Raw genomic sequence first — 25,537 nt, forward strand, 5'->3', positions numbered from 1 at the left:
CATGAGGACAATGGAGCCAAAGAGAAGCAGTGATGATAAGAGATGTTTCTGTGCTGTTGGGAGAAGGAGGTTCACATGACTGATAAAAGCCTCAGCATCCTGATAACTCCGTTCACACTGGGATTCATGATGGATTTGGTTCACACGAGCAAGTCGGTGCAGCAGGAGCTGGAACCAGGACGTGCACGACACAGACACATAGACCACATTAGCAGGGAAATGTCAGCTTGGCCCGTTACCAACGCAACGACCCCCCGACATCCAAAACACACACCCATCAACGGTCACACAAACCACATCATGTCTAAGATTTACAGCTAAAACTGAGGAAGTTAATAAATGATCCAAGTCTCATTCATAACATTTATATGGACTAAAACAGGATTGGTCGTGGATCTAGCAGGTTAAGACAAACCCAGCGTGGGCCTGCCCCTGCAGCGTCACTCGTTTGTTCATCACGTGGGTCTTTCTGGAGCTGGAACGACCGTATTATGGAAGAAAACTTGAGCAAACATCTGAAAGCTGATTGGACAGAAATATGTACAGTGCCTCTGAGAACTTAAATAATTCATTTGGTTGGGAAGGAACTTTGTACACATCGCAGAAAGCTTATTTTCCTCTCCGGTGCCTCGTGTGTCAACACATCCAACAAACACAGTAATGCAGGCGGCCTCATCACGTCGTCCCTCGCCACCAGCAAACGGATCAGCGCCTGATTGCAGACAGCTTCTATAAATACAGGAGACCGCGGAGCAGCAGCCAAATTCAACTGAAGTAGGCAAAATATATGATCCCTTCGAACACCGCAAAGACTCGGATGACGGCTGCTCCGGGGCGGCGTGATTTACAGGCCGCCACGCACGACCGCCTTCCAGAGGCGGTACTGTCCTCCTCGCAGGCGACACGTCTGCCACACGTGAGCGATAGCGTGCGATCTAAACTATTTTGGGGCTGGTTTAATTTAATCATGCTATGAAACATCTAATTACTGCCACAAATATCTGCAGCGTGCCACTTTCACTTCATCTGACACATCTATTAAGCGTGCCCAGCTGCTGCTCCGGGTGACATTACGAGCATGACGCTAGTGTTGACACATCTTGGTCACGGGCCTCGGGGTCCAACGCAACAATGAATCATCAAACTTCCACCAATCACGTCCCCGGCAGAGTAACGCCCCTGCAGTTCGCTTCATTTCCCTTTAAAATCCACAACTCTCAGCGTCGGTCCACGTTAGCGCGCTTGTTGACGTGTGGGCCGCATTTAAGACATGCAGGACACGTCGTTTACATGATGTGAATATATTTTTGAGGGTTTATATTTTATCTGTGGTTCATGAAGATGTTTTTCCCGTCGATGATCGAAGTAAAATCGTGTTCTTTTCATCTGGAGGAGAAGGCCGGTTGGTCAGCTGCCTCAGTCTGGTCAGGGTGGAATCAAAGTTTTTACTACAGATATCAAGTCAATAACAATTAATCAGCAGTCAATTCAAATCCATTGTGACAATTTAGAGCTGCAAAGACGCGTCGACATAATCCATTACTCAAATACGCTGACACCTCGCATGTACGACACCCTGACGACGGCGAGAGCAAGTAGCAAACATTCATATAATGCACCTTCTACCTCTTAAAACCAGAGTGGAGCATCAGGTTTGGACTTTCTCAGGGAGAAATCAAACAACATGTTGCTCTGGACGCTCAGTAAAATCTAAATAACGTATCACAGCCGCACAACCGCCATGCGTGAGCATCTCCACAGAAAACACTACACCACAACAATAAAAGCATTTACTTAATTATTAAGTGACAGTAAATGCATTAGTTTGTTATTTTAAAGTTTTCACGTGTAAGTCATGGCTCGATCGTTTTCTGGTTTAAAATATAAAACAATGATGTTAACGTCTAACTGCCGCAAAGTGTTCCTGCCTGTTTTGAGCATTAAAACTAAACAATATTGATTTCAATATTGATTGATTATTAATGTCATGTTTGTGCCATCTGTCAATATAACAGTGGGCTAACATACATCCCTCTCTGTGCTGTCAGCTCATAAAAGATCATTTAAGATTAAAAACCAACTTATTCAATGTGATCAATGCTTGTTTATTTGTTTATTTGTTTATTTTGTTTATTTTATTGAGATCCCCATTAGCTGCAGCAGAAACTGCAGCTATTCTTCCTGGGGTCTTAACAAGAAAATGCAATACAAAAGAAAACAACATAGAAAAAAAACTTAAAAAAATAAAAACACAGAAAGAGCAAGAAGAAAAAAAAAAAAAAATATGTATACAAAATCAAGATATCTTAAGGATCAAGACAAGAACAGAAACCAAGTCAACTATATCCTCCCCACATATGCCTAATCTATACCTCATATATACATTATATATACACACACACACATATACCCATCATATAATACTCTATCCTATTCAACATTCCAAGTCAAATTCTATATTATATTCACAGACATATATATATATATATATATATATATATATATACACATACATACACATCCACACATACATACCTACATATGTATACACACATACATACACACACTCATATATATCTATTCTATAATAATAGAATATAACATATATACTATATATATAATATAACACTACTATGCAATAATACCATTATATCTCATGTACTAAAAACAATCATATTACATACACAACTATTACACACCGAAACCATTACTTGGACAGATATTTTTTAAGTAGTATTCTGAATTGATTATTGTTAGCAAGTTTTACATGATTGGGTAAAGAATTCCATTCTTTCATTCCTCTATACAGAACTGTACGTTTGATGGCATTAGATCTAACCTTAGGTATTGTAAAATTTCCAACAGTTGCATGTCTAGTGTTGTGACAGTGATTTTCTGCACTAAAAGAGAGGTTATCAAACAAATCATATGGCTTTTTTAAAACAGATATGTTTCTTATCACAATCAACAGTGAGTATATGAGTCTGTCTTTGACCAATAACCAGTTGAGTTTCTTGTGCATAGAGATTATATTTGTCCTATTGTCGCACTTGAGAATAGTGCGGGCAGCTCTGTTTTGTATAATTTGCAAAGCATTCAACATTTCACCATTAGCACTGGACCAAACTGCTGGGCAATAGTCAAGGTTTGATAGTATAAGTGATTGAATAGCTGTTTTTAAAATCCTATGATTCATATAGAATGCATGTCTTCTTACAATAAATATACCCCTCCCCATCTTTGTAATGATATTAGAAATATGTTTTTTCCATGAAAGTTTGTTGTCTACTATTACTCCCAGAAGTTTGGTTTCGTCCACTTGTTTTATGATGATGTCATTGACCTTGATATACAAAACAGGATTCTTATCAATATTATGATTTGACCCGATAATCATACAGTTGGATTTTGATAAATTTAGGGCTAGCTTGTTTGCTCTGACCCATTCCGCTATACTAATTAATTCGTTATTTATAATAGTTTCTAATTCATTATTAGTCTTTGCAGAAGCATATATAGTCGAGTCATCCGCGTACATCACTGTATTCACTTTTTCTAGTGCCCATGGTAAGTCATTCGTAAAGATTGTGAACAATAAAGGTCCAAGACAGCTTCCTTGAGGAACTCCACATGTTATAGTTTTGTTTTCTGAGTAGCTGCCATTAAAAAACACAGATTGCGTCCTGTTGGACAGATAACTGTAGAACCAGTTGAGTGCAGATTGCTCAAAGCCGTAACAAGCCAGTTTTTCTAATAGTATGTTATGATCTATAATGTCAAAAGCCGCTGAAAAGTCTAGAAATACAGCACCAATCATGTTTTTCATTTCAATTTCCCTCAGCCAATCATCAGACATGACCGTCAACGGGCCGCTCGGTGGCGCAGTGGGTTAAGCAGCGGGCCATATATTGAGGCTACAGTCCTCCTGCAGCGGTCGCGGGTTCGTATCCAGCCCGCGCACCTTTGCTGCGTGTCTTCCCCATTCTTTCTCTCTACCCCTTTCCAATCTGCATCTCCAATAAAGGGCCACTAGAGCCCAAAAAAACCTTTAAAAAAAAAAAAAAAAAAAAAAAAAAAAAAAAAAGACATGACCGTCAACGCCGTTGCAGTGGAGTGAGCCTTTCTATATGCATGTTGTGAAGTACTGATTATTTCATTATCTGATAAATAATTATTAATTTGTTCATACACAATTGTTTCCATCATCTTTCCAAGTATCGGTAGCAGGCTTATTGGACGACTATTTGAGCCAGAAAAAGGTAGTCTCTTATTTTTTGTTAGTGGAACTATTTTTGCTTGCTTCCAGGCAAGAGGACATATGCCGCTTGTGATGGAAAACCATTCATACTTATTTTAGTTTTATGGAGATGGTTCTGAATAAATCAAATGGTGCCGCTTTCGGCTTGGTTTATGTACGAAAAAGTAAAAAAAAAAATTGTAAGAATGGTTAAATGTATTATTTCTTTGCATTTAACAGAACGATGTATCATTGTATAAATTGGTCTGATAAATTAATGAAAATAAATGGCATGCCTGCTGGTGGGCCAGGCCCGTAAAACCTTCTCCGCCACGCTGCCACGCCTCACCTGGGGTCGGCTTCACCTGCTAAATTCATATTCCTGCAAATCAAACCGAGATTCTAACATGGATGACAGGTTTATTTTGCTTTAAAACCATTCCTTTAAAATGACAACTCAATATGCCACATAATAAAACCAAGTCTTGTCAGAGAAAATGAAACAAAAACAGAAAACTGACTTCAGTCCCGAGATTCATTTTGAAGTCATTCAAGTCGTTATGTCTCTAGCTGCCGCCCCATAAAAGATGATGTATTCAATGTCTCATATAATGGTCACAATTATGGGATGCTTTCACACTGTAGGACATAAACACCCATGACTGTCAGATGTTTTGCTCCAATGTCAGATAATCACTGAATCGCTTGTGTCCTAAAAGGATAAGATAGATGCAGCTAACTGCATAAACTAATCATGAAACCAATGTGTTCTCAGCTAATATATGCATACATATACATACACACACATTTATATCTATATATATATATATACACACACACACATATATATATATATATATATATATATATATATATATATATATATATATATATATATATATATATATATATATATAAGTAGTTCTGCAAAGCAAATGACCAGAAGAGGCGGTGAATGTGGAAGACTCTCCCTTGAGTGCCCTATAAGGCGCCTCAAATTAATAAAATGTATTATTATTATTATTATTATTATTATTATTAACACGTTGCTGTCATGTGTTCATGTCCGGTTTCATTGAAAAATAAGACCAAAAAAAGCTGTGTTTGTATTTAAAAAAAAAAAAGCGATTGTAAAGCATTAATAACATTCAACAGGTGCTGACAGGTGTCTTCGGCTCACATTAACCTAATGAACGTTAAGTGTGTCTGAACCAAAGCTCACATGACTCTCAATAAAAGTGTCCTATATAGGGTGGGCAAAAATATCGAAATGGCAATATATCGCGATACTTTTCCAGCCGATTCAATATCGATATTAAAAATTTGAATATCGATTTCTTTTTATTTTTTTTTATTTATTTATTTTTTTATCCCCGATTTTTTTCCCCATTATATCACCCAGTGCTCCTACCTAAGTGACAGTCCTGGGCATTGCCACTCTCTACCAACCCTGGGAGGGCCCTGCACTGAGCTCAGGTTTTATTTCACGTTTTATTTCATTTTATAATTAATTTTTTATATAAGACAATTGCCTGTCCTTAAAAAATGAAAAATAATGGACAGAGGTTTATTTATTTATGGATTTATATATACTGACTGATCACTGTGCCTGTCCTTGGTTTTAGTACCATCTTTCTTGTGTTTATTATCATTTGCCACATAATTAAAGCAACCTCATACTAAATTTAATGTTAATTTCATATGATGTAAATAATATGAAAAACATATACAAATATGTTGTAACTTTAGCTTGTATAGTTATAATAAAACATTGTTTTGACTCAGTTTGTCCCATGAATTGTCACTATAATCTGATGAATATGCAACTCGGATTTTAAGATCCATCACTATCATCTGATGTACATATATACAACTTGGATTTTAAGATGTGTAATGCATTTTTAAATTTTTCGGTGAACTATGTAGAATATAATAATCGGGATATCGCATAATCGGGATATCGCAATGTGTATCGTATCGTGTCTCAAGTATCGTGATGCGTATCGTATCGTGAGGTCCTTCCCAATACCCACCCCTATATATCACCAAACTAAATACAAAATACAATTCTAGACCTTAACACAGCTTTATAAAATAAAATTTAGACCTTAAACAAGCTTTACAAAATAAAATCTAGACCTTTAACCAGCTTTACAAAATACATTTAGACCTTAAACCAGCTTTACAAAATTATATCAGAAACTAAACCAGCTTTACAAAATAAAATCTAGACCTTAAACCAGCTTTACAAAATAAAATCTAGACCTTAAACCAGCTTTACAAAATAAAATCTACACCCTAAACCAGCTTTACAAAATAGAATCTAGACCCTAAACCAGCTTTACAAAATAGAATCTAGACCTTAAACCAGCTTTACAAAATAAAATTTAGACCTTAACAGTGTAAAAAAATAAAATCTAGACCCTAAACCAGCTTTACAAAATAAAATCTAGAAGTTAAACCAGCTTTACAGAATAACCCCCCGGGTTTGGACCATAACATCGTGACCACATGACCTTCTCAGAAGGACCGATGTCATCCTTGTATCAGCTGATCCACCCCCCCTTCCCCCGTCCTGAACATCCCGCCCCTCCATTCACCTGCTGCCCCTTATACCTCCATCTGTACCCCATTATTACCCATTTACACCCCTTTACCCCCCCGACCACCCCCCCAGTCGGCCGACATTTTGTCCCCGCGCTAGGCTCTGTGCTAGCCGCTCCGCGGCGGTACTGGACCCGCTCCGGGACCGACCCCGGCGATGACAGCGCGACCAAGCCGCATCTCACTGTCCGCCGCAGGAACACGAGCAGGTGCCCTGTTATTACAGACTTTAAATGTCATGCAGACGTTAAAGTACCCGCCGCAGCCTCGCCTGGTACAGTAGCAGCAGTAGCCCAGGCTGGCACCGCTAGGATGGGGTGAGGATGGAGGGAGACCCTCCTCCTCCTCCCTCCATCAGCCCGCTGCGGGAGGACACACACACACATTCACCTGCACCTGCGGTGGTCCTCGGAAGCTGTTCCCGGGGGCGGGGGGGCTCCGGAGCAGCAGCGGCCGCCGCGCTGCGATGGCCGGCGGTGGTGAAGCCTTCCTCCTCCCCGGCCGCGCTGACGCTAGAGCCGGAGTTATGGTTCTGCGTGAAATCGACGCAGAGCCTATGGCGTAGGGTACGGCGTAGGGTGCGCGTCGCCGCGTTCCCTACGCCGTAGGCTCTGCGTTGGTGTAACGCGGAACCATAAATCAGCCTTTGACGGCTCGGCACGGTAGAAACCATTCCGCGGGGACGGGGGGGTGGCGGGGGGGAGGGATGCGGGGAGGGGGTTTACACCCGCGGCGGCGGCCGTCCGGGGTTCTGACAATTTCTGCTGCTCTGCCAAAAAATGCTACCTAATGGTTTTCTACCTTTGTAGAGCTACAATTTTACTGTGTTTTACTCCATAGCCCACTTCCCCCTTCCCCCCTCCCCCCCAAGTGGTCCCTGTCTCTTGCCAGGCTGTTATTGTAAATAAGAATGTTCTTAATGACCTGCCTGGTTAAATAAAGGCCAATGACTGAATTATAATTGTTGTTTTTTTCTCTTTATAGTATAATGTTCACAAAGTGTAATGCAATTCATGTCATGGGTAGTGTATTTTGAAGGATCAAATACTCAACATCCCATATTATCAATTTTACACCGTGCAAGACATCATGGACCTGCCAATCAAACTTTGAAAATCCACTGTGCGCATGCGCAGAACCACAAAGTAGCATTTCTCGGCAGGTAGCAGAAATTGGCAGGACACCGGCAGCATCCCGCCCCCCGCCGCCCCGATAGGAGCGTGTGAGCACCGGGGACACGAGCGGGCGGAGCCGCGGCGGCTCCGGCTCTGCGGCCAGTGCCCGTCGCCGCTGAGCATTGGACGCGACTGCTCATTATGTCACTCGTCCCAATAATTAAATTTATAAAGGAAGCAACCAAATGGCTCCCAGTGCGGTGCAGTCACCTCCAGGTTCATATCTCAGTACTCGAGTTGTAAAAAAAAAATCAGGGGGGATGGTGGATTTTATCATACGGGGACAGATAATTTGTGCTGATTACAAATAATATAATATATTACAAATAATAGCACTGACCAAAACACCTGCAGAAATACTGCAGGAATTACATAGCAGCAGTTAAATGCAGCCTTCTGTAAGCTTTAAATATCCACTGGGTTTATATCAAATAGCTACATCAAAATAAAAAACAGTTTTCTGAACTTATCAATATGCCTCAGTCCTTCACAGGATAAGTAAAATGGATCACTGCAAAAACTCAAAATCTTAACAAGAATATTTCAGTAATATTTCTAGTTAAAATGTCTCATTTTAGTAAAAAAAAATCTCATTACACTTAAAACAAGACTCATCACTGGAAAACACAACAATTTTCACCTGCTTCAAGTAGATTTTCACTTGAAATAAGTAGAAAAATCTGATTTTCCTACTTATTTCAAGTGACAATATACTTGAAACAGGTGATAATTGTCAAATAAGTTATTTTTCTGGTGTTATTTTTCTGGTGATGACGCTAAATGTTGAAATAGCAGTAATACCACCTTCATTGATGAAATGACATAAGGGATGGAAAGTCGGGATGGCAGTTTTACAGGGGGGATTATTTTTACCATTTTTATTTCAGGGGGGATGCCATCCCCTCTCACCCCCCCTCAACTCCAGTACTGCATATACCTGTCAAGTTTGGGATTTAAAAATACGAGAAATTTTCTGCCGCTGTCCCACCAGGCCAACCGAGGCCCAGTATCTTAAATTTTAAGAAAGATTTACGAGAAATCTAAAATAACTACGTGTCAAACCTTTATAAACTACAATTATGTGCTCAGAAGAATCGGATAATTCTACCTTTGTTGACACTGAAATGCTGTGGAAATTCCTATGTATGTAATTCCTATAATACAGCCTAAATGAAAACACAAAAGTGGATTAAAGCACATTTATTTATTTTAAATATTTTCAGTTAATATACACATGAATTGTCTTCAAGTGAAACATTTTCATTTTCTTTTAAGTTGTAATTTTCACTCCTGTGGCTCTCTGGTATTCACTGACTGATGACACAGACGCATGTTTCTGTATCTCCTCTTTAGGAAAGTAAATTTGGTTTCCCATTTTTAGAGATATTTACACCAAGTCTTCTTTTTTGTCAGAAATATCTTCACTCTGATTACATCCATCCATCCCTGTTTGTTCCAGTTGTTGCCACTAATCTCGCGAGAACGGCCACCCAGGCTACAGCAGGTGGCAGTTCTCATGAGGTTAGTGACAATTCAGTTTGCTGTTTAAAAATTATTATATTATAAAACTGGAAATTTACAGGAAAATACTAATACGGGAGGACGGCGGGAAAGAGGGGTCAAATACGGTAGTTTCCCGGCCAAAACGGGAGACTTGACAGGTATGTCCAGGTTGTGTTTGCAGAGCAGACGGATCTGACCTTTTCTGGCCCACGACAGCATGCAGATGTAGTTCTGCACTTGTATTACAGCTCTGTACCGTTGTAGACACATGCATGGACCATGATGACATCTCCCACAGCTTAACAAGCACTAGTAGGGAATCCACTCACTAATAAAATTACTAATTACTAATAGAATAAAATGTTTACTTTAACAGTTTTGTTGTTAAGTCGTGGATTTGAAACAAAAATATCAAAAAGGGGGGAAAAAACAAAGAAAAACATATGTAGAGGTAACGCAATTCAAAGATAGAAGGAAGGGAAAATGTTTCTCAAAATGGAGAGTTAAGAAAAACGCCAATGTTTGGAGCCTTAAGGTCGATTTGTCTGTTAGATGTTTGCTGCATCTCTACAGTAATAATGCATTTATACCTAATATTAATCGTTATTATATGAATGTAATATAATAAAAAGCAAATATATTTGTAGTTGCTGTAAGCCTGTAAATGTCCCCTGAAACAAACCATATGACTGATGGGGCCCTGGATGAAGGAGTCTGACCCATGGGTGTACAACAAGAGCGTTAACAGGCACTTTTAACGGACGCTTTAAACACGCTTTGGATCTCCAGTTTATTGCCTGATCTTTGGGATAATTAAAATGTAAATTAGATAGCAATATTTACCCAGTTCTATTTGTCTGATAAAAGGGGGATATTCATAAAAGTCTGGCATTTATCATCCAATCAAAATCTACAGGTACTCAGCAGTCGGTGTTGACCGATCAGAAAATAAGATAAAAATACTAGAATGAAGGGATTCAATTTAAGCTGCTATTTTAAAGTAGCCAAAACAAATCTTCTGTGCAGGAAAGCCATGTGAGATAACCTGATTACTGCTGTGATGTAATATCAGATAAGTCTGGATAACGTCACCAACGCAACAATAGTAAATATCTCCTGCAGTAGATTTCCTCAGGAAGTCATTGGAGGCCGCTAAACAGACCGCTCTGCAAAGGACGCTCTGTGCATTCAAAGCGTCTGCTGGATGTTATGCAACATCCAGCACAACTGAGAAGCAATAAATCAGCTTGAGATGACAGACCTATGAACAGCAGCGTTTGCATTCATGCACCACTAGAACAGCTGTTTTAAATATATTATAAGTAGCAGTAGTTATCTCAGATATCCGGCTTCATTTGGTGACATAAGTGGACCATTTGCACACATCATCCCAACGTTGGAGCATTTCCTCCCTGGTCTTTAAGCACAATTTACCAGGATCCATCCATACATCCAATATCTGCACCTGCTTATTCCTGTTCATGGGACCAGCTGGAGCCGATCCCAGTTCTGTTCAGGTCCAAGTACACAACCATACACGTGCCCCTGAGCAATCTGAATCACAGATAAAGCGAACATACATGATACTTTTTATTTATTCAGTCTATGGACTATGGGGGGAACCAGAAGACCCGGAGAGGACCCAGAAACCAGGAGCCTCCCACGAGTCAACAGTGCCAACCACCCGATTCAGATGATTTGAATAATGTTCATGGATTTATTTAAATAACATTATCTTGAAACAGATATTTATGTTTTATGTCTAAATAGACAGAAACTTTTATTTAAACGGTGCATAACTGATAAAGATAATAAAGTAGAGGAGGTCTAACTCTCATGCCGTCCAGACGGGGGTGTCCAGGGGAAGCAGCTGTTCCACGAGTAAAATGCCCTTATATTGTTTTATCTATGAAACCGTTTGGATGTCCCTCTCTACTACAGCACATATAAACTTTAGAAGTGGAGAGCTGAGGTAGGTTGTTCCAGTGGTAATGACATGCTGCAGAAAGTCATTTAAAATGCAGACAATAGAATTAAAATCCACCCGAAAGTCACGATGCTCGATACTCCTTCCCACGGGGCGTGCAGATGTAATCGATATACATTCAAATGTAAATCGTGCACTGCACCAAACTGCACTTTAAAGACTCTATAGCATGTACGTCAGCCTTCGTTCTTGCGTTTCCAGAGCTGCATGATCCTCAGCAGCACCTGATGTCGTGTGTTTCATGACTTTGTGACTTTTCTTCCGGCTCTCACGAGCGGAGGAGAAGATGGCAACGCTGGAGGAGTACAGAGGTCCCACAATGTTGCTGACGCTAGGACACGGCTGCGCACGCCATTGGAGGATGGGGAGGGAACGGGGGTGGGGTGCATCTTGGATGTAAGCTTGCAACATAGCCAAGGTCGTGAAACTCAGATAAACAAGGGCAGTCAGATGTCCAGAGGAGGAAAACAAGATGTGATGAGCAGCAGTTGTTGCAGTTGTTGTTGTGTGAACATATCGACGACCTGCAATCTCAGTCCGACGTTCTGCTGCAGCATTAATAATGGTGGTCTCTATGAAGTTATCGGGCTCTATTATGACATTTATATGACTCAGAAGCATTCGAGAAGATGATATATGACTTGTCACACTGCAAGCGAAACGCATAAATATAAACGTTTTGGAGATCCGGCTATCTTCCATGGGCTGAAGTGTCTAAACGCATACTTTCTGCATTTCTATTGAAGCCCTTGAAATACCCTCTGCCACTGCTACAACGGTGCTCGCATCACTGGCTCCGGGAGCGCAGAGACAGTTTCACGTGTGGTGCACAAGAATGATGCCGCTTCCCTCCATCAGCACGTTAAAGGCTGGCGGTGAGGATCTGAATCAGAGGATGACTGCAGCCACAAATCACGCGAGCGGTGAGGCAAATTAGAAATTCACAGCAGGATGGGTTGTGGAGTGCATCACCCACGACGACGGGCAGGTCACCTCTCAGCTGCACGGGTCAGAAAAACAGCCCACTCAGCAAAGGTTGGCCTGTGAGACTTAGCGGCTGCGGATATTTTCGGTGACGTGGCAGATAAACACGATTAGAGAAAAGCAAACATGTTTGTGTGAGAGAAATGTCATTTTATTTTATCTTATCACTGCTCTGAGCTGCGGGCTACCCAGTGATTGTTGTTACTAACTGGAAGGTAATCCCATGATGGCTTTACCTGGCTGCTGCATCCCAGCGAGTGCTGTGTTGCTCTCCGTCAGCAGCGCTGACCTGACAGCCGACCTTTCGGTCAGAAAGGTCTCTGCAGTCGACCTACGAAGGTGATTTTCAGTTGAACGTGACGATATCAGTGTTCAGGATCCGGCTAATGTGAGACGTCTTGTACAGTAAGTATAAAGAAACCCCTGTCAAATGGCGCGTGGCAAAGGAGTGACATGTGACCTTGGTGGTGGCTGGCAGAGGATGGAGAGAAGGGAAATCCAGCAGAAACAGTCTCCGTTCAGCTGCTTATCGGGGCTGATTGTTCAGTGATCGTACACATGATGAGATCCATCTAATCTTTCATCCAGAAGCGCGTCATTAATGATGACACTGCTGCCGCCGGCTCTGCTATTGTGAGCTGTTATGCAAGAGCCAACGAAGACACCGCTTTCCTTCTTTCATTTGTCACTCTTAATATTTTGGTTGATTTAACTGCCTAAATTGCTCACATGTAACATTTTCCTTTGTGATGCAATCAAGGTGAGGTCTTTTCATAACATGGAGATGTTGTGTTTCTATGCTGCAACTACAGTCACATTTGCTGCAAGAATGCAAAGTAAATCAGTAGAAATGAGGAAATGAAAAACATCACCTGGTCTTTATTGTCTGCAGAGGTTAACCTCAGAAACTAACTGCATCATCTCCCGGTCGCGTGTTTCATTAAACGATGAGGAGAAAGACAAGTGGAGCTACTGAGGACGCAGCGATGAGGACGACACATGTGACGATGCCGACGGCACATGTGCAGAACGTGATTGTCAACCTCAAATCTGGATTTACTTACATGTCAAAGCTCAACTCACAACCCGAGCACCAGGAGGAGATACAGTTTGTTTTTATTAAGATCCCCGAAATGAACCGTTAATCTCTGTCTCATATTCCCACCGACAGCTAAGAACCAGACACATTAGGCCCGCGGGTCACACGACAGCAGGCCGCTAGCATCCAAATCCTCTCTTGATCAAACGACTCATGTACAGTAGCGAAGCAATCACCTAAGTATGTTTATCCCAGGAGGGGGGGGGTCACAAATGCTAATCAAGACGAGCAGCTCCAATCAGTTAATGCTGATGTGCGCGAGGCGTTTAAGCTGTGAACCGGAGAGGTCATGATTCTGCTTTTGAGCAATTGTTCAAAGCCCACATGGCGGTGCCGACTGTGAAGCTGAACCGCCTTCAAAGCAGCTGATTCCTGATCAATCAAACAGTGATTCTGCACACAGATGAAAACTACACACTCATTTTCCGTGTTGCGTAATAATAATCTGAAATAATCTGACCCGTGTCGTTAACTAAATTAATAATCTTCAAAGCTCCATAAACAAGCCATTAAACTGTTCTCTAAGAGGTCGTCTATTCACGGCTGGGAGGAAGACGCCCAGCTGAGGATGCAGGTAGCACACAGCTGGAGGCCTCGCCGGTCCTGGATCAGAACCTCCCTTTGCACCGACCCGCTGGGGTGTTGGTGTTATAGAGGGCAGCTGATAAGAGACAGGAGAAAAAAGGGAAGAAAAATCACCCCGCGCTAATTTACCGCACTGCGGAAACAAACTAGACAATCCCATAAATCAGCTCACCCTCTCAATTCAACGGAAAATGAATGTTTTATCTACAGGTCGACTGGCTGACGAGCTCTGCAGAGGGGGCTCACGCTGGGGCGGGGGGGCTGTTCATCCCACAGGAGGGGCTTAACGTTGACTGTGGGTGAAGGCCTTTCCCACCGTTATAAAACAATATGTCTTTACAAAGCTATAGCTTATCAAAGCCAAAAACTGCAAGAGCAAAGGCAAAAAAAATGGTTGTTTCACTGCATCCCTGAACATTTAGGTTGTTAAACTCTGCCCCCTGCAGGACTCAGAAGAATTCTGCTGTTCCATATGTATATATACTGTACATGTATCTGCTTGAGGGTGTCGAGCTTGCAAGAGGACGTTTGTAAAGAGAATAATTCATGAGTGAGGGGAGTGGCGGTGCGTGATTTCAGGCCTGCCGGCTCGATGCTGCACGCTCTGATGGAGAGGGAGACACAAGAAGGAGCGGGGTTGTCGGGTTATTCACCCACGGCTCGGCCGTGATGGGACGCTCGTGCATCTGAGCAGCATATGGTGCCTCCCAGGGCGTCAACACACATATCCTCCCTGTCCAGCAATATGACAGTCTGCACATACGCAGGTCTGAATGCACAAACGCTACTCACAGCTCCCGCTTTAATTACCTCTAAATCGACACTGTAAGCATTTTGGCGTCGTGCTGGCTTTGCAGTGTTTTAAACAGAAGCTTATATATATTATGTTACTGTGTGTTGTAGATGATCCTCTGTGACATGTTGAATCAGGCCTGCATCTGTCACGTGTGACTGGACATTACTGGGATATTTAACACCTCACACCGCAGGTTGCATGCTGTAATCTCCCCCAACAGATGATTACATGTTTAATAATGGCAATAATAGCAACAGGTTCTAAGTGCTAAATTACTTTTATTTCCAGTGATACGTCATCGCCAGTTGAATACCTTTGAATTTGAGTCATTAATCCACCAATACAGGATTTTCCTTCATATTTTCATTGATGCATTTTAAGATGATGAAATAAAATGATCATTCATTTGGAGATTATGTAAATAAAGGGCACGTGTGAAGTACCTCCATGATAATCAATCAACAGCAGCATCCCGAGCTTGTGGTTCATTAAGCTGCAACCCCCCCCCCCTGTTTCATTCTTCACGCTGGATCTCCTCAGAGGGCCACCATCTTGATTCCTACAAACATTACATCATCCTGCTGGGAGTCCTTCACGTGACCTCGCTCTCAAGAGCTCAGATGAGCCAGTGGGGGTGGGTGGGGGGGGGGTCACATGGACATCAAGCCCTCCTTGAGAATGAGCCAGGCCTATAACCAGCCCTTCATGCTGCCACAGAAGCAGATGCGAGTCGTTTTCTACCCTGCGTTCCGTACAGGGTAGAAAACGTTCTAACAAACGTTATCGCCTCATGGTCGGCGATAAGGAGGGCGACTCCACCGAAGCCCCACGAAACAATAACACAGGGGCGTATTTTTGCTTTTTTGAGGTTTCACGTTTTTCGTGGAAGAAACTCTGAGGAAGATCTCTGCGAGCGGAGCTCCGGAGCGCCACACTGACGTGTGACAGGATGACTTTAAATACACACAGTGTCCCACCACATGTCCCACCGGTGGACGCATGGACGGGCCTCGCTCGTGAGCCACCGCCTCAAGAAATACTCCCGCCATCTGCCACGGCCCCCCTACGAGCGTCACGCATGGTCAGCTCGGTGCCAGCGCCACATGTAACCCCCCGACGGCCCACCCCCACCCCCACCCCGGTGCTTATCACCTAAAGAAAAAAAATCCTCCAATCAGCTTTTCTTACATAACAGAACTGTCTCAGTCAGAGCAGCTGACCCCCCCCCACCCTCCTCCCCAGTAAGGCCTCCTAAAGGGCCAGTCGTGATAAATCCCATACCCCCCCCACCTTTGTGTCTCTCCACAGTCCTGGTGGTGGGTCCCACTCAGGTGCAGCTCCCCCTCCACACCTCCAGCTCCCTCCAGCAGACTAGAATATGCATATGAGCTGCACATCAGCCGCAGCCCCCCCCCCCCTGTAAATGCATCTGCAGCACTTTTCCAAGACTAAGCGAATATATGCTTACGTTGGGGTTTTTTTTTCTTTGGTGGTGCCTGGAGCAGGGGGGGGGGGGGGGGGGGGTTCTGTTCATGGCAGATTGTAGCCAAGCATGGGATTGGGATAGTGAAGCGAGGGAAGCAGAACTAATAGGAGATTAAGACGGTGACCGGTGCAGCTCTCGTCCCCAGCTGGTGGCTGACCCTGATCTGGGAGGGAGTCCTTCATTTAATTGTGCTTTTTATCTTATAGCTGCTTCACTCTTCTCCCGTCGATACAGTTTTAGCTCCTCTGCAGTTCACCTGGCAATCACCTCTGCAGAAAAACATACCTCAAACATTTGTGAAAGCAGCTGAGAGTGCAGGAAACAGAGACGTTCAAAAAGGTGCTCTAAGAGAAAAACAAGCACACTCTCCTGATGCACCGATGCACAACCTGCCACGTTCCACAGCAAGGACCAGCGTCTTCCGCTTCACACCATCCGTCTCCAAAATCAGATTTTACAACAAAAGAGGAAGCTCAGATTGTTTAGATACCCGGTAGAAGTGGAGAACCTGCTTTATATGATACAGAAACAGGTGGACTAAGGCTTCTCCCTACGGCAGTAACACAGCCAACCCTGCAGAAGCGGAGGCATTAAAATGGGATGAAGTGTTGTCATTGACTACAGAGAAATAACTCCTGCTCTACACAATGGCGGTGTGTGCACTGATGACCGTTGTTAACCCCCCCTCTTCATCTCGGTTGTGCTTTCTGCAGCCTTAGCACTAAAATCTGATTCAAGCTTTCTGTGAACCGGAGCAAAGCTTGCCAACACAAATGACAGCAGGAGTGGGCGTCGTGCCAAAGTCCTCCCCGAACTACCCGCAGAAAAAAGCAATCAAAAGAAGCAATCAATATAAACAAAGTCTCAACTGCTATTGATTGTTTAGCTCTTCGCTGATGGGAAATTATAGCTGCGGTCCTACATTTCTACATTCAGCTGATTAATATCCTCACGTTTGCTTAAACAGGTGAATGTTTGCGAGTGCATGTTGCACATGAGGGCGGATCGTCCTGCAGCTCGCGACCTGTGCTGTGTCTGTTGTGACATTTCAGGAGGATGCAAAGGAAACTGGCCCTGAGCTCAGCATCCTGCAGTCTCATCACTCATTGTAAGGCGGGCCGTTACTTCCATCAGCTGCATTTGAGTCTGGGTAAGTCAGCAAGTTTTCCTCTAGTGCACACGCAGCCTGTGCAATATATATATATATATATATATATATATATCTGAAGAGAAAAACGAGGGAGAAAACAGAGAATCAGAGGCCTTAGCAGAGCTCTTGGCCCCTGGTGAGATTGAGCCTCCGTCTGACTGGCGGGCCATAAAGACAAATGAGCGCCGTTTGGTGAGCCACCATTTTGATAAGTAGAAGAGCAGCATGGGAAATGAGCACACAAACACAGCGCTGGGAACGTTTAGAGTTCTGCTGCAGCTAATCTGTCAATTACAGCATAAAAGCCGGAGCCACTTCACGGCAGGTTTGTTAGACGCGGGCTGAACATTGACTTGGTCATAACGTTTTAACTCGGGACCTTCTGTTCACTCAGTCATGAAAGTACCTGTTTTCAGCACCGATATGGAAGTGGAGCCAAGCCCTCTGGACTGCTACAGAGGATCAACACTGACATCATTCAAAATAAAAGCAGAAATTTATATATTTAGTTTTTCCTTTTCCATATACGTGGAATTCTTGTTTTTACATTCCCATGTCTCCTCTTTTTCTTTACCGTATTCATTTCTGGCTCATTATGCGAATGAGGAGGGCGGCCCTTCCAGGTCCAGCTCCTCTCCTATTGGTCAATAAACAGGAAGGAGCAGGATAAGGCCAAAATTAAGACTATTGCGCAACCTAAAGACTAAAACTAATAATAATAAAGTCCAGATTTATAGTTAATATACACTCGCTGCTTTGTTTGTTTATAATTTCCCTTTGACCACCCCTACAACACATAACATTAATAGTTCATTATAGAAATTCCCCCATTAGACAATATTCAGTCCTCAGTGATGCTGATGGTGTAAACAAAGAGGTAGTTAGAGCGGCATTATACATACACTTCAACCAATGAGAGGGTACGTATGTTTATCCCAGTGTGTCACATTAGTCTTGATTTTGGCCCGATCCTGCTCATTCATGTTTATTGACCAATAGTAGAGGAGCTGAACCAAGAATGACCGCCCTCCTCATTTATATAACGAAGCAAAAATGCATCAGGTAAAGTTAAAAGAGGAGACGGGGGAATGTAAAAACAAGGAATGCACGTATAAGAAAAAGGAAAAACAAAATATATACATTTCTGCATTATTTTGAATGATGTCAGTGTTGATCCTCCATAGACTGCAGTGTTATCACGTGCTGGTGACAGGGCTTGAGGGGCGTCGGCCTGGCAGGTGCCCCCCCCCCCGTCCCCCGTCACCGTGGCATTTCATCTACTTTCATGGGTTGCAGGCAGCACAGTTGCCAGGTTGGTCCTGTGGTGGTGTATGGCATTTCAGCTGGTAGATGATCCGTGCAGAGAGAATTTTAATACACATATCCGTGATCCCCAGAAGATGAAGCAGGATAATCCAAATGTTTTATCTCTAATCCATTGACTTTTACTGTTAACAACAAAAAAGTCCTCATTTATGTTTTTTGAGGGAAACTGATTGATACGTTTCTGCTGAATTCAGCATGAATCCTGATGTTGTCAGTCTGGTGATTGTCAGAATCGTGCGGCATCATCTTCAAGTGATAATCCAAAGTGTCTAGACCCAACATCTGCGACACTAATGATGTTTACCTCAGTCAGATTTCTGTCTTTATCTCTAAGCATGAGCTAAAGCGGAGAGCATGATTGTGTTCGGCATCGGAGCCCTGCAGCCGTCGGGATTACAGCCTCACCGGAGGGCCGGTGTCGGTAACGCTAAGCACGCCTGCACCGAGCCCAAACCCGTCACCGGGGTTACAGACCAGCCCCGACAAAATAAAGGCCTCCTTTTCTTTTTATTATTATTATACCTCCTTTCTAGACTGAACGTCAAATAGTGAATCTGAGAAATATACATGAGGCTCATCAGGTTGATCTGAACGATCATCAGGTCAGTTATGTGAGTGTTAGAGGATCCCAGACAGCCTGACAGAAGTAATGCTTAGATGTGAACTATCCTGTGAAGTAGGCAATTAGTTTCAGAATAATGTTTCTTGAGACCGGTGACCTTTGCTGTGTGCTGGGCTTCCCACCTGGAGACAGCCGGGTCGGGTCCAGCTCCCTGGACGGGATAACGAGGGATGGCAAACAATTTCTCAGCCCAGAACTCCATGGTGTCTAATAGACACTCATATATACATTATAATATAATCATAACATTCAGAAATGAATAATAAAAGTCTGTGTAGTTACAAGATGAAGCAGAAAACTGAACTGAACTTTACAGTCAAAAAAGATTCTATGATAGAAATCTTTGTTGGACCAAGAAGACTTGTATAAACGGTCCATTAAATGGAAGTAAGACGTATCCAACAAGACACAGACCATGATCCCTGAGATCCTCGTGGGTCTCATGATCCGACATACACAACCTCAAATGAACTTATGTAAAAAAAAAAATTTCATCCTGCAAATATCTAGTTAACTCTCGTTAACTAAACTAACTAAAGCGAAAAGGAAGATAATCACACGGGAAATACCAAGTACCCCCACGAGCAAGATCTGTGTTAGCAGCCATGCCTTTAGCAGTCACTTCCTGTGTGACCTTTTCAGGCTCCCACGCCGTCTCACATTTCAGCATTTTTTTTCTGTTGGTTTGTTTTCTCGCTGACCATTTGAGCCCACTCTCGTGTCTCCGTGTCGGTTCAGGTGAGGTTGTTCCTCTGTTACACAGAAACAACCTCCTGGAAACCCTGCAAATAACCCTACTTCTCCTGGCTGTTTTCATTGGGCGGTGAAAACACAAAATGATTTGTGGGGACCGTGATGGAGCTCTGGTTTTACTTCCTCCACCTCTGAGCATCGCCGGGTCTCAGAGGTGGAGCGTGATGGATGAAGACAATCTCGTACACTTTCCATTTGTGAATAATCGGTATCACAGTTGAGTGCTGAGCTGTAAATAGTTTTTAAATAGTTTTCATGACCAGGGCCGCCCCTCCCCAAACACAGAACACGTGCTGTGCGTAGGGCCTCATCTTCCAACGGGGGCCACATTTTGCGCGAGGGGACGCATTTGTACGGTAGCGAATGTGCTCGACCGGGAGGCGGAGGAGGGAAAAGAGACCTCTAATCTGACTGTGCAATGATGGGTAACACTCGACATCTGACCAATCAGAGGGCTGCGTGTGCCGGTAGGCTCTTGCAGAGCTACAGAAGGAGAGATTTCAACATGTCGCTCAAAAGACATCACGAATCAGGAGCCAGCAAGAGAAAAAAAAGAGGCAAAACACGAGGAAACGCGCTTCATTTGAAGGTGAGGATGTTATTGAAATAAATCGTTGTAGCACAAACACCTAAGCTGCAACTGTGGTTTTCTAGCGGCCCTGATGAAAATTAATTGAATGCCTTGTTAACGCCCTCTGCCTTCATCTCTGTTGAAAAACAGTGGTCACATGACTAGTTGGTCGTATATAAGCTATAATTTCCAGCCAATATATAACATATTGGTTATGATTTTATATCAATTTATGTTAAGAAGTTTAACGATTTTTAAGGAGATGAACGTGCGTCTGTAAAAGGCACACATGCGTGTTTAGTTCTGATTTCAGACCTGCTAGACTGAGGCTTTTTGTGGTGGTTTTGAGGTTTTGAGGTGGTGGAAGTAACTTTCTTTTGATGAGTAATTGATCGCTATTTGTGACTCGGATTTGTTTATTTCAGTTTTAAGTTTTTTATTTAATATTTATTTATTTATTTATTTATTTATTTATTTATTTATTTATTTATTTATTTATTTATTTATTTATTTATTTATTTATTTATTTATTTATTTCAAGTTGATTTTTAAATTATTATTTTTTTACTCATACAGTCAAACTACTTTATCCATACATACCGTACATTTGTTACTATTGATAAAGGTTGTCAAGTTAAATAGCGTGTTATACGCTCATTTTGTACCAATGATACATTCAGGATGGGGAGAGGTGTGAGGGTGGGGGGCGGGGGGCCTCCAAATAACATGTCGCTTAAGGCCCCAATTCGGTCAGGGGCAGCCCTGTTCATGAGTCTTCCCACGTTGATGGTCGACAAAAAAAAAAACTAAAATCACCGCTGATGTGTTTCCTCGCTGTTAACAAAAATCTGATTGTCTCGGTCCTGCTGTCATTGAGGACTGCACACCTGCTGATGAGTGCTGAGGATTTCCTGCACCAGGCTGGAGAGGGGTTTCGTTTGTTAGCTGCAGATACGTAAATGTTTTACCTGCTGGAAGCAGTTTAGGTTTTCGTTCATTTTCTGGACTTTCCTCACACTGTTCAGGGTCACGGGGTGTTGGAGTCCATCCCATCTGTCCCCCAGCAAGAGTTTCACCTTGGACGGGTCGCCGGGTGACCTGAGATCGCTGTGGAGAACCATGGAAGCTCCTGGGACAGAACGGCCCGGCCAGGACTGGACCAGAACTTCAACCAGAACGCTGCTGCACTGATCTCTCCTTCTCCCTCTTCCTCTCCTCTCCCTCTGCTCTTCAGGTTTGTATACAAGCTAATGGACGTTAACATTAGAGATAGCCAGTTAGTTTAATTTACAAGGTTAGTAAACGTTGGCTGCGCTGTTTCTTACCTTGCTCTACGCTGACTTTATTAATTCCAGCTTCACCGTCACCACCTTTTTAAAAATATTTGTGTAGAGAATCTCTGAGGCCTCTATTTTCTTCTTCTCTTTTCTCTTTTCTCTTCTTTTCTGAGCACCGGACTTGTGCTGACCGGACATTTTGACCATTCTAAGGGTTGAATTAAATGATAACATCAAATTTTGATCAGTGGCCAAACCATTTTTGTGTTAGGGGTTCTTGACAAGGACAATTAGGAAGAAAACAAATAACAAGCTTTTATGTAACTCAAATACTAATTATTTTTTCCACAAATAGGCATATTTTGAAGCATTTTAAAAAATGATTCCATAATTTAATTAAAAAAAAAATTAAAAAATAAAATAAAAACAGACCCGTTTGTCTTCCCCTATCGGCGGGCGTGGCTGTACCCCACGGAGCAGCTACACCCAAGGAGCAGCTACACCCAAGGAGCAGCTACACCCCCCGGAGCAGCTACACCCACGGAGCAGCTACACCCCCGGAGCAGCTACACCCACGGAGCAGCTACACCCTCCTCCAGCAGGAGGCGGACCACTACTCCCTCTGAGCGCTGCAACAACTGGACGTGTCGGTTCACAAACACCCACGGCTGTGACAGTGGAGGCGACGGCAGTAAACGTCCCCCAGTAAAGACTTTTATAAAGTCTGCAGCTGTTCCACTTTTCTGTCTGGACGGGTGACATATTGAGTTTGTGTCATATTTTTATCAGTTACAACACTTGTAAAAGTTTTTCTGGTTTTTCTATTCTGATCTTATTCACATTTATACAGCGTCCCAACATTGCTGGAAATGTGATCGTTGCTTTTTATGTTCTTATGCTGTGAATTGTAACTTAAGCATTTTTTAAGCAACTGCAAAGCAGCAAAAGAAACGATGAAAATTTAATGCATGTACCCTCGGAGCATTAAAAACTCACTTTCTCCAAAGCCTACATGACTAATACCCTCCGATTCTGGTATCAATAATTCAGGCAGCTCAGGGGTTTGTGATATGTTTTAATGAGATGGAGCGCTGGAGCTGGATTCAAAGTCAGGTCAGAGCTGAGCTGTCAACACGATGCAGCCCCTGCGAGACCGGCCCCCCCAGCGAGCCCCCCCAGCACTGCGCTGCTCCAGCTCCAAGCAGCAGGGAGTTTGCTTTGCTTTATTTACACCAGAGCTCTCTAGCGCGGCCTCTGCAGCGTTCAAAACGTCCAAAAACATGTTCTTGATTATTCTTCTTTTGAACCACGGGAACCTCGGGAGCCACGAAGCCACCGGAGCCATGGGAACCTCTTGAACCATTGGAGTCATTGGAGCCATGGGAACCACAGGAGCAATGAGAACTTCAGGAACCACGGAACATTGGTTTATCTTTGAGTTTGGACCAATTGAACCTTTATCAAGCCCCGTCACTGTTGCTAGGTCGGACAAAACTGTCAGCTCTCCGTCCACTTCCATTGTAAAAACAGGGTTTTACATCTCTTTATTTCTAATTATTGTACCAAAGAAAATCAACAGCAACTAGATATAAATAGAAAAGGAACACTTCAGGTACTGTGTAGTGAGTTTAAAAATTCGGCGAAAATTATATCTTTTGATTAGCTGCTAGCACGGTGGAAGGTTGACCTGCGAGTCTGGCCGTCCACATAGCTTTATCCAAAGCAGACATTTTTGTAATTTACCGTTGGTTTTGGGATGAATTGTATTCCTGAGATTCTCTCTGGGTAGGGGGTGTCACTTTGCCCCGAGCACACCGCTTAACCATTTTAAGATAAATAAAAATAAACTTTCGCGGTTGTAGCTATATGTTGTAGCCTGCTGCCGAGCCGACTTTGTTTTGGAGGTGCGGATCCGATTTCTGCCAGTTTGAGGATAAAAATAAAATAAAATATGCTGCAGCCTCACTATCCTGTGTGCAATGTGCTCCGAAGAGTTCCTTTTATTAATACAAAGTTTTAAAAAAAGAATCCAGTGATTTAAATTTCGATACAAGGCAAGTGAAAACTAGGCTTTTTCCATTGATGTGAACGAGAGAGACGGCTGTTTTATCCATCTGGATATTCTGCCCCCGATGTAGCAACGGAGAATGATTTTTCTGACTCGTCAGTCAGGGACCAATCAGAAGGCTGACAAAGGGTCAATTTCAGGACTGTGACTTTTGCTGAAAAGGGATATTTACGTAAGGTGTGCAGGTGTGTTTGAAATGAATCCCTCTTCATGTGGGCGACCCGTGCAGAACATCCCAAATCCAAAAAGTAATCATTCTGATACTTTGGCATCACATTAACTGCGACATTTCATCAGTGCTGTTTGACCTATTTCACCTAAAAACAGATTAAGCGTGCAGCCGTGAGAACACCGATACTGCTGTTTGCCAGGATGCAACTTGCAGGCGTTTGACTTAGCATCCCATAATATTAAAAACAACGACTGACAACAAGGCAACAGAAAATATAAAAACTAACATGTCAAATCCCTCCATGGAACCGTAACTGGTTCAGATTGTGGTGAACATCCCGGCGCCACACGGCGCTGCGATACATTGTGATGGAAGAGCAACGACAGCCAAAGCACCACAGTCAGCGTCTTAAACTGTCATCAATACTGCAGATGTTTCCAGTCTTGTGAACCAGCAGCACGTAGTGATTTCTGGGTCTGGATCGCGAGTGAACAGCAGAACCTTCTGAGCAGAGTTTGTATTTTAAAAGCAAATGCAGATCATATTTTTGAAAAGATCTCCTTTTTGTAGTCGTGGTGGAAGGGGGAGGGGGGAGCCATGCAGAAAAGGGCCAGGAGCCAGATCTGGAACCTGGACCGGCTGCAGGAGGACTGCAGCATCTGTCCTAGCCTTCATCTTCCTGTTCATTGGCCTTGAATGAGGTGCAGTCGAGCGTGACCCAAACTGACTTGTGGGCGTGTTTGTGTCCCTTCAGAAGCCCGAGAGCTTTTCAGGCTGTAACGTGGGCCTCAGCCAGCCGAGCTGCGGTGCTGCAGCCGAGGTTTCAGCAGTAAAGCGTACGTGGAGGCGACAGAAACGCGGTCAAATGGAGGAAAGAAATGATTGTCGTCGTATCTTATACGACCAGACTTTATGGTCATATCTTGGAGAGCTGTGCCAGGTTGTGTGTGAATCTGGTGTGTATTGCGTTTGTGTGGTTGCAGACTCAGACTGCTTTTCTGGCCTTCAGCATGTTAACGAGCAGCTAGAGGAGATTGGATTTGACGTTTTTTTGGTACGATGAAGGGCCAACAAGGGACATCCCAGAGCGGCAGACTCACCCACCGCCCAAGTCTGAACCACAGGGCTCATGAGCAGAGACT

At 43.1% G+C, this 25,537-nt stretch overlaps 1 protein-coding gene across 13 annotated transcripts in view; it reads right to left on the reverse strand.

The window, feature by feature from the left end:
• Positions 1-25,537, reverse strand: part of tjp1b (tight junction protein 1b) — a 91,034-nt gene that overhangs the window by 43,227 nt on the left and 22,270 nt on the right. Inside the window, exon 1 of one of the 13 annotated variants that reach the window (XM_061721630.1) lies at positions 7,232-7,375. The exons of 11 other annotated variants lie outside the window; for them this stretch is intronic. The gene's annotated coding sequence lies outside the window, so the exon portion shown is untranslated. Of the gene's footprint in view, positions 1-7,231; positions 7,376-25,537 lie in introns of those variants that run through there. One more of the 13 variants, XM_061721626.1, reaches the window with a different exon arrangement.

The sequence above is a fragment of the Cololabis saira genome, chromosome 5, assembly GCF_033807715.1.
Source record: "Cololabis saira isolate AMF1-May2022 chromosome 5, fColSai1.1, whole genome shotgun sequence".
Lineage (NCBI taxonomy): Eukaryota > Metazoa > Chordata > Actinopteri > Beloniformes > Belonidae > Cololabis > Cololabis saira.